This window comes from Pelecanus crispus, chromosome 1 (genome assembly GCF_030463565.1).
Source record: "Pelecanus crispus isolate bPelCri1 chromosome 1, bPelCri1.pri, whole genome shotgun sequence".
NCBI classification, from domain to species: domain Eukaryota; kingdom Metazoa; phylum Chordata; class Aves; order Pelecaniformes; family Pelecanidae; genus Pelecanus; species Pelecanus crispus.
This window is the reverse complement of record NC_134643.1, coordinates 17,383,786-17,393,546: the sequence shown is the minus strand read 5'-3', so window position 1 is coordinate 17,393,546 and position 9,761 is coordinate 17,383,786.

The window sequence follows — 9,761 nt, the reverse complement described above, 5'->3', positions numbered from 1 at the left end:
CATTATATCAAGATCCCATGGCTCTGAAGTAAAAACATGGCAGTGCACAGATACATGTTCATCTGAAAATGGATACGTAGGACTTATGCCTGTAGCTGTGTGCATCAGTTTCTGGTTCATGGAAACCACCAACCTGGTACACTGTACCATATTCCCATCCCAGTGGATGTACCACTCCCTCCACTAGCACACACACAAGATCTGCAGAGGGACTCCCAAGAGCTGATACTGCAGCGATCCAGGAGCTGTGCAGAGCTGAACATCTTTTCTTTGCGTCTTTTCTGTAGTAACAACTGTGGGGAGCGTGGGAGAGTCTGTAGGAAGTGTTATCTCATTGCACATGGGTTTAATTCTGTCACCGCACTCAGCAAGAGAAGTTAACATCTATTCATAGTTACACTAGTGATGGTGTAATTAACTAATTAGTAGGGACTAATTGTTAAAAATATGGTATTGCAACTGCACTAAATTAGATAGCCTGAGTACTTCTAACTGGGAGAGTTATGAGTCCATGGTTTTTCTCCTTAGGAAACAAACAAACTCCTGAGAAATAAACCCAAACCCAGCAAATCAAAGCAAATTTATATTTCGCTGCGACTAAACCAGGAGCTATAAGAGACTCTGGCAACTGCATAAAGGTCAGGTTTGTGACCTCATGCAAGAAGGCGTATGTTCATGGCACCCAGCAGCAGGTAAGGTCCCTGCTGGCACCAAGGGCCTGCTGTTCTGCCCTCCCCAGTCTGGCACCTTGGCTTTTTGTTTTAAAAGGAAGCAGAAGTCACCAACCCTACCCTTCAAACTGAGCGGTGCTGGGCTCCCTTTACACCAGCGCAAGGAGAGAGCAAGCCCTGCTCAGCTCTGCCTGGCAGCTCTTCAAGCCTCCTTCGCCTGCTTGCTCCACACGTCAAACCAGAGGTGCTGCCAGGTTCTAGGGAAGCAAACCCCCACCTCCTAAAAAATACAGCTGTGTTAATGACAGTTTGGGAGGGTTAGGTTTCCCTGGGGGGACCTCTTTCTTTTCCCACCTGACACCTGCCCACTCTCGGGAAGGTTCGGCAAGGGTGAGGCTGGTTGCAGGCAAGAAACAGGAGTCCAGCTGTGCTTTAAGGATAGCTTTTGCAGGAGCAAACAAATGGCATCTATTTAAAAACTGTTACAGACCAAAGATTTTTTTCCCAGACTGTCTATTTGTTCCTAGTTATGGTTTTGTTCTGTGTTTTCAGCGAGCATATAATTACCATGAATTATATAGCAGAACAGGGTGTGCATAAGGCACACCTTGAACAAGCTGGTTCTCATTGGCTTGAGCAATGGCTTGAGAGGTGCTGTTTCCCAAGCACGGCTTCCAAACCCACGGTCTGTGCGGAATACTGTCTTGGTTTAAAACTTTCAAAAGTGACATATCGTACCTCCTGCAACATTGATAGTGCACTCTGTAGCTCTCGGATTAATTAACCATAGCCCCTCCTTATAGCAAACACAGAACCATTAAAGCTCACAAATTAGAATGATATTAGTGCAGATACAAATATTCACTGTCAATCATTTTAAGCAGACATCTAATAAACCCTTCTTTTCATGTTTGCATCTTGCAGATTTTGAGCCATCACTGTATTTCCGTTTAGCCCTTAGATTATTCTGTTACAAAAGTCTGTCATGAAGGCACCCTGAAGGCTTCAACACACAAGGTGATTTTAAAATGATGATGCTGTCAAAAACTAAAGCAAAGAACAAATCTTTGACTGAAATGCTCAGTAGCAGAGCACGCTGGCAGAGTGAGCTCACATGACTGGAAATCAGTGTTGTTGCTCAAGCCAAAGTAAGAGGTAACTAATTATCATTATAGGCACAGGACTAAAATATATAGGGAATATATGCTGACAATTAGTCTTCCTATTTACTTACTTCTGCATAGACCTGCTCAGTCTAATTTCCCAGTTAGGCTGATACAGCAGTGATTTAGAAATTTGTCTGAGAACTTGTTACAGTCACTATTTGTGCTCCTTGCTGACAAAGCAAAATGCAGTAAATCCAACCTGCTACCTATGCAGCGACTAGCTCAGGTGGTAGATGGGGACAGGACATGAAGAAGCCCTGAGGTTGTATACAGAGGATTTCTAGATTGATTTCTACTCCAGTATCTTTCACTACTGGAGTTAAGGTTTTCAGGTTGAAGACCTGAAGACAGTCTTTGTGCTCTGAATTAGCCTATTTACCTGGTAAAAGAGTGACCACATTTTAATGCTTGATGAACTGTGGGACAAAGTCCTACCTCGCTTTCCTTTTTGTTCAAGCTGAAGTATCCAACAACTGTGAAACTCCCTGCCATGAGATACCATCAGACCAAAATCCCCAGTGACATTCAGAAAAGACCAAGATCTTTCAGTGTACTTGTGCGAGGTGCTCCTCAGTTGTACAGGCAGCTGAGTGGTGATAGTGGCCTGTACTTTGCCATGCAAAGTCATAATTGATGATAAAAAACCTTCCACATACCAAAGTCCAAGCCATGTAGTAAATAACTGGGATTATAGGAAACTTCCCCTATAATTTTTATATAACTGGGGCAAATTTTTATATAATTGTCCACTGCGGGTACCTGCCCATGCAGCTTCTGAACTGTCTTTCAAAGTCAGGCTAAACCACTCAGATATTAAATTCGGTGTGGCAGCTCATTCACCTGGCAAACCCTCTTGAGATCCATGGAAAGTTTGGTCTGAAGTTGAGTAGAAGCCAAAGAAATTGACATAAACTGCTTTTAACTGAAGAGGCAATTCCTGCCTCACCTTGGCTAGGCAGCCCTATGTGGGCAGCCATTTCATTAGAAAGACAGGATTTGCCGTGAAAGCCTTTGTGCTGCCTTTTCCCTCTAATCCCTAACTTGGGAGGCAACAAGAATAATCAATGAGTTGTGCCTAAGGCTTGTAGACCCAGAATCCAGCTACATACTAATACACGTTAATATCCACCACTATCTAATTCACTCTTCACTCTTCAGCATAACTACATATATTTCTCTAGAATGCTCAGTTAATCATCCTTAATTACATAGGCCGTCCTGTATATTTTCTAACTGAACTACTACTTACAGTATTTCTTTTAACCTGTGGATCATGTTCTTTCAAATGAATCTGAACTTTAACCTGTGTTACTGCCATCGGCCATGTACTGAGCTATCTTCTGTTACCCACCATGTTTTATAAATTGATTTTTGGGTGGCAAATACTATGATTTATGTACTATGATACAAACCCCTTTTTATTTACTAATAAAATCTTGTGAAATCTTTTCTGGGAGGACTGAAATTTTCCAGGCTTGACTCAGTTCAAAGGTATACACATAAAAGAAAAAAAAAAAATCTTTTTGTTTTGTTTTGTTAGATGACATAGCTAAAGGAAAAAGATTTTTTTTTTATTTTATAAAACATCAGTTTTGCCAGTTCATGTAATTTTATCAAGAATTTCAAAGATTTGATGTTTTCCATAAAGCCCAAGCTCCTGCACACCCATAATTATGGAAGAGTAAAATCCTTCCAGATTAATAAGAAAGTATCCAGCACTCATAATCACAAAGAAAATAGGAAAATTTAGATTAGCCATATCCTAAAGGCTCAGAAACCAGAAACACAGAGATAACCATCCAATATTTGTTGTTTTGCAAAAATATCACTATTTTTAAGCTAAGCTGCTTGAGATGTGGCGTTAGCAAACATGAAACCTTGCTCCATTCTTCTTCATGTAAGTATCAGAAATGTTTGAACTCTGTCATTGGAAACAGATTATGCAAGCCATCCATTTTTGTGCAAGTTGTCCCCAGCACGTAGCACCTATTTTTGAAGCATGAAGAAACAGGTTTTGAATCACCAGGGAAATGGTACTGAAATATCTCTTGGTAAGAACAGGCAGGGAAACATTTTGTCATGTTCCGTAACTCATAGGTCCAGCTGGCTGTGGCATGTGTGGCAGCACTCCTCAGAAAACACATTTTCCACATCTATTTATGCAATATATGTGGCACGCCTTGACAGCCATGTCAAGGCAGTGTCTGCTGGATGCAGAGTGAAGACTATGCTGAAAAGGCACAAAACCCATAAAACTTTACCCATGTATTTCCCAGGCTGCAGTAACCAGCAGTTAAAGAACATTCTGGTCTTGCCATCACATTCAGGGCACGTGTTTGATAATCACCAGGGGACATACATATCTAAAGATGTACATCAGCGTAACTCAGTGCTGGCAATGTTGAGTGGTGCTGCACCCACATGAGGCATAACAATAGCTCTCAAAAATCTTGATTACAGTGGAAATAAAGAGTAATTTCACATCCATGCAAGCTGGATGGTGAGCCTTCACACACTACTTTGTGTCTCACCCACACAACAGCCACCCCAGACTCCGGGGACAGAGTCCCCTTCTCAGGGTGGGTGATGGGGAGCTGGCTGCTGTGGGTACTCGTGTCAGCACATGCCACACAGAAAGCATTAGGTGGCCCTTGCAGTCTGTCCCTGTGCCCCACGTGCTCATTATGCTTATCAGTGGACCCAGGTGGGTGGCCTGGGACGAGTGTCTTCTAGCATGACAGGAGGATGCTAGAAGTGCTGGCGTCCAGGTAGAGAAACCATAGCATGCCAGAAGGGCATTCCTGTGGTCAACATTAGATGTGGTCAGAGGTTTCTGAAGGCATCTGGTGTCCCATAAGAACCAGGGGTTCAAAAATGTTCTGCAGATGGGTTAAAAAAGCAACATTTAAACTGTCTTTGGCCTGTACAATGCTAGCTAATATCCTGTGGTCCAGGGGCTTGAAGTCAGCCCGGTTCTAATGATTTGCTAGAGGTGGGCAGCAACTCCCCTGGCTGTGGGCAGGCTTTTTTGGGATGGGAATGAGGTGTCTCCGCAGTGGGAGGAGTGGTTTTCCAGCTGCTCCACCTCACCCTTGTGCTTGGTTAGGGAGTGGGTCCCCGGCTGGCAGTCCCACCCCTCCGCTTTAACTGGGGAGCGGCTCCTTAGTCGCATTCCTGGTTGACTTCATGGCAGCCCTTGCACAATCCCTGGAACTACTGCCAGGCATCTCTGTTATGTGAACACCCCCAGAGCTCTTAGGTACTCAGCTTGGAACAAACTTCAAAGATGCACTGCTTCTGGTCTTCAAAAGAAAGTTGCTGCTGCCCCCAGAGGGGAAGCATTCCCTGGCTTCCCTCTGCCCTGGCTTTCCCTTTCCTCTGCCGCACCGCTCATTTCTCTCTCCTCTGATGTGCAGCTGCCCTTTCAGCCTCCAAGCCTTTAACCTCACCTCGTCGGTGTGAGGTAGGGACTAATGTATTCCTCCTTCCCCAGTCGTTTCCACCACGGCAGGGGGCTTTAGCGGAGAGGCAGGGCACATTGGCCAGGCTTCCTCGCCCAGAAGCCCTGCAGAAGGACACCCCACTGTTGCTGCCGGCCTCTGCCCCGCTCCTTCACTGGGGTCGGGAGGATGTGGCATTTGGGGAAGCCAGGCTGGCAGCTGTGTTTGCAATACAGAACAAACATTTAAGCTGAAAGGGGCCAGGGGGACTAACCTGTTTCCTCAGCAAAGCCAATTCTCACCTTTTTTATTACAAATCTCCTAACAGTTGGATTTTTATCCCCCCTGGAATTCTAGTTTTGTGGAGGTAAGTAAAGAGGAGAAGGCCACAGCCTTTTTAAAAAAATAAAACACATAAAAGCAACCTGTTTCTAACTTCACAGCCAGAGAGTAAAGCCTGAAAATATGAACCACAGGCGAAGCCAAATGCAAAGCGGTGCCGTGGGTGTGTATGACAGCTAGGTACTGTCAGCGTTGCGTGGCAGGGCCCTGTCCTGGAGACCTTCCCCAGCACCCCCTCTCGAGAAAGCCAGCCCAGGGTGTAAGCAATTGTGCTCAAAACTCAGTGAATAAAAAGAAGCACAAACACAAGGGGAAAAAACCCTAAGATTTTCCAAAAGATCCAATCCCCTTAATTCACCATGGAAGGATAGTGTTGGAAGGATGTCCCTCTAATCCTGTCTGTCCTCTCCAAATTCTCCGGTCCATGGACAGACAGGCAGCATCAGTGATCCCTGCAGTGGAAACCTGTCTGAAAGTGAGCTCTGACAGTCTCAGATCTGCTTTCTCTGGAAGCCTCTCTGGGCTAACCCCTTCAAAGTGCAGAAGGGAAGCACCATCTGCCTACTGGATCAGAGGAAGAGTGAGTGAGATTTAATTAAGATGATTCTTGCCCTCCAGTCGGGTTGTTTAAAAAATCATTTTAGTTCTCCTACCCCTTCAATTAAACTCACAAGCTAGAGGGAGCAATGCACCCTGAAATACTGATTCTGCCTCTCAGATGGCAGTGACCTACATTTGTGGGTGCTCAGCCCATGAGCGAATGCCCAGGATTGTTGCTGCCCTGCCGTGCTGCACACGGGAGGAATGATCAAGGTGCTCGTTTGGATTAGAGGCAGAGTTTGACGTGAATCCTTTAATTTCTTTTAAATGCATCATGATTCATTATCTAAGGCAGGATCCCATATCAGGTGCACGAAGAAAGCTTTGTGAGAGGCAAGCTGAGGTTGTTTGATCAAAGCTATGCCCTAGGCAATGTGAGAGCGCTTCCCAGCCTACTACAGCTGGTTTCTGTAAAGGCAGACAGCACCGGTTGGAGTGCTGGAATTGACTGGAAGGAAACTTAGATGTGTGTCATTTTTCCCCCAATGTTTTTCCCCCTCAGCTTATCAGTCATGTCAGTCCTACACAACAAGGCATAACTGAAGGCCAAATTCAATTCAGCTTTCATCTACACCTGCAAAGCTTACATCATTTTCACTGAAGGCTTCCTAAGTGTGGCAGATGAGTATTCAGCTAGCTAAACATCAGCCTGGCAGAGATAAAGTCATGAAACTCTTGGGAAATGCTGTGGTTACTGAGCCCTGCCCGTAGCAGTGCTGATCAGGATGCAGATCTGCTCCAATTAAGTAATGCGGAGTGCAAACAATGGGGAAAAGAATTTGGGAAGGAATTTAGGACCTGTGAATGATTTTGACTTCAACTCTCACCAATTATATATTCCACAGTGTGTTGCATAGTCAATCATTCCCAAGAGCTGCTGAGCACCTTAAAATTATATTCATACAAAACAAACCCTTAAGTGCCTTCATCACGTTAAGGGTCATGAATGCAGTCGCTGTTTTATGTGTTGTGCCTGAAAGTAATGGCAATTTCTTAGCCCGCTAATAGCAAAAGGAGTTGTATGTGTCATCATCCGAACGCACTCACTATCAATAATCTTTACAGGAGGTGCTTGCCAATAAAATTACTCTAGCTATCCTGCAAAGGGAGCAAGCCTGGCTCGGGAGCAAACCTTGGCAGTGTTACACTGATATGAGTCTACAAACTCAGCAGTAATGTGGGTTCTTGCAAGTTCCTTTCTAATAATCTAATCAGTGTCATTAAGGAAACCTTCTGAGAACAGCTAGAGATGCCTGGTGACTCTAAGCTTCACGGACCAAGCATTTGTTTTGTTTCATTTCCCTGACATGCCATTTCACTGGCAATAAATTTGGCTCCACTACTCAACATGGTGTTCAACTTGGCATCACTTTTCTTTCCTGCCAGAAAGACCGGAGTTTTAGCAGCACTTTCCAAACAGGATTCCTGAGGCTTAGCATTACACGTGGAACAGGAAATCTGAGCCTGTAAGACTGCACAAAAGCTTGTGTATTTGTGCCTGAATCTGGTGCTCAGCCAACTGCAGGAGAAACTGATTGAGGTAAATGAAGCAAGACGGAGGTGATGAAGAGCTCTCCCAGCTCTTAAGTATTCCTGCATGCTGATGAAGTACATTTGTAGTGAAACTCTAAGACCGTAAGGTCTGCATGGCACATGGCAGAGCTGTGTTCTCACCCCCACCCGAGCCCACTGTGGATGAGGACTCAGCTTCAAGTGCAACAAAGCAAATAGTTTCTGCTCACACACGCCTCATTCTTCAGGAGACTCTGCGGCCATGCCTCTTCCGCCTCCGCTCACAAGACATCCAAAAAAACTTGAAAAGATCGTGACAGTCAGATGGGATTAGAGCAGAAACCCAGATTAAGACCTGTTTGGGCAGGTGGATGCAGAAAGCAGAGGTCTTCTGCCCATGCTCCAGGCTGGCACGGCAGGAGCCTGCGCTGATCCGGCGGCAGCCCAGTGCTGTGTTTAGTGCAGCCCAGCGTCGTGTTCAGCCTGGCGCTGGGTAATGCAGGGCAGCTCCTGTGTGAAGAAGTCCTCGTCTGAGGTGGGCAATGCTGGCTAAACATGCTTTCATGGTGCCAGGCCAGGGCAGCTTGGGTCTGTCCATACTTGCCCACCTATGTATGCAGGAAAAGAGCTGGAGAGACTCGTCCTTCACGGCTGCAGGACTTCAGGCCCAAAATCACAAGCAGCTTTTCTCTGCAGTGGCATTCAGCATGCTGGCTGAGCTGTCCGTGAAAGCACGAGGCGCTGCAGCCCTGTTGACTCCAGCAGCACTGGAGTTCCCGCTTTCATAATCAGCCGTCGGTCAGGAGGGGCTGTTTCGGCACCGCCTGACACAAGCCACAGATGCCATTGAACAACGCCCTGTGCCAAACAGGCACTTTCTGCTGGAGCACCGCAGCACCCATCAGAAGCAAAACCTGTCCTGGCTTCATTTGAGCCTGAATTTGTCTACTTCCAACTTTTGCATCTCATTTATGCCTTTTGCAGCAGCGTAAGGCTCTGATTTAGCAAAGTAAACACACATCTTCAAGCATGGCTTTAACAAAACAAAACCAAACCACTTTGAACGTGGCCTTACACTTCATGGCAGGCTAGGCAGGTATTTGATGATACACCCCTGAACTATGTCCTAGGTAAGAGCATGCTTTGGCCCATCTGATCCGGTTTGTCTTTAAGGTGCCCCTGGGAACTCCAGCTGGGAACTTGGACAGGCGGAACAGGAGTTAAAGTCAAGCAAGTGAGAAGACTGTTTTTTAGGAAATAATCCTTGGTTGGAGGGGAAGGGGCGTGGAAAGGTTGGAGCCCATGCCGGTGCAATAATCTCGGGTTTCCCAGAGGCACGCAGCGGGGCAGAGGAGCGGGCGCTTTGGTGGTGTCCCGCGGGGAGCCGGGGCGCCCAGCCCTCACCGGCACAGCTCCATCCTCACGGAGCAGCCCAGCATCGGAGCAGGACAAGCGGGTCATGGGAGACTGACAAAGCTGGATGGGGTTGATTAAGGGAAGACCTAGCAGGCTCATTTTTAAGAAACAGACATTTTTTTAATACCTTTAAAACTGATGATGCCACCAGGGGTTTTTTCCTGGTTGTTAATTAAAACCTCTCTCAGACAAGCAGTTTTCAGCCCATGACTTGAAAGTGGAATTGAACCTCCCTTCAGAAGTCCCTGAAAGTAGGAGCTTACAAAGGAAGTGCAGTCATTCTCCCAGGCCGGCGATCCTTGCCTCCACTTTCATCTTGGCATGAAATGCATTAATTACTCTTTTTTTTCTACCCATAATAACGTAAAAAAGAGGAGTCTAATAAACAGAATCCTCATCCTCTGATGCTCAGCAATGAGCCATGGCACATGCATAAGTGAAGATTAGCGATTAGACAGGGGTTGAATTCTCTGTAACATGATTACAGCATAAAAATAGGCTAGCAAGAGACTGGAACAGCACCTCCTTGTATGCTCATTTTGCACTAGCAAGGAAATGGGGATTTTCGTAATTTTGCTTCTGTAGCTGCCACGCTGGATATAAAGGGATTTTTG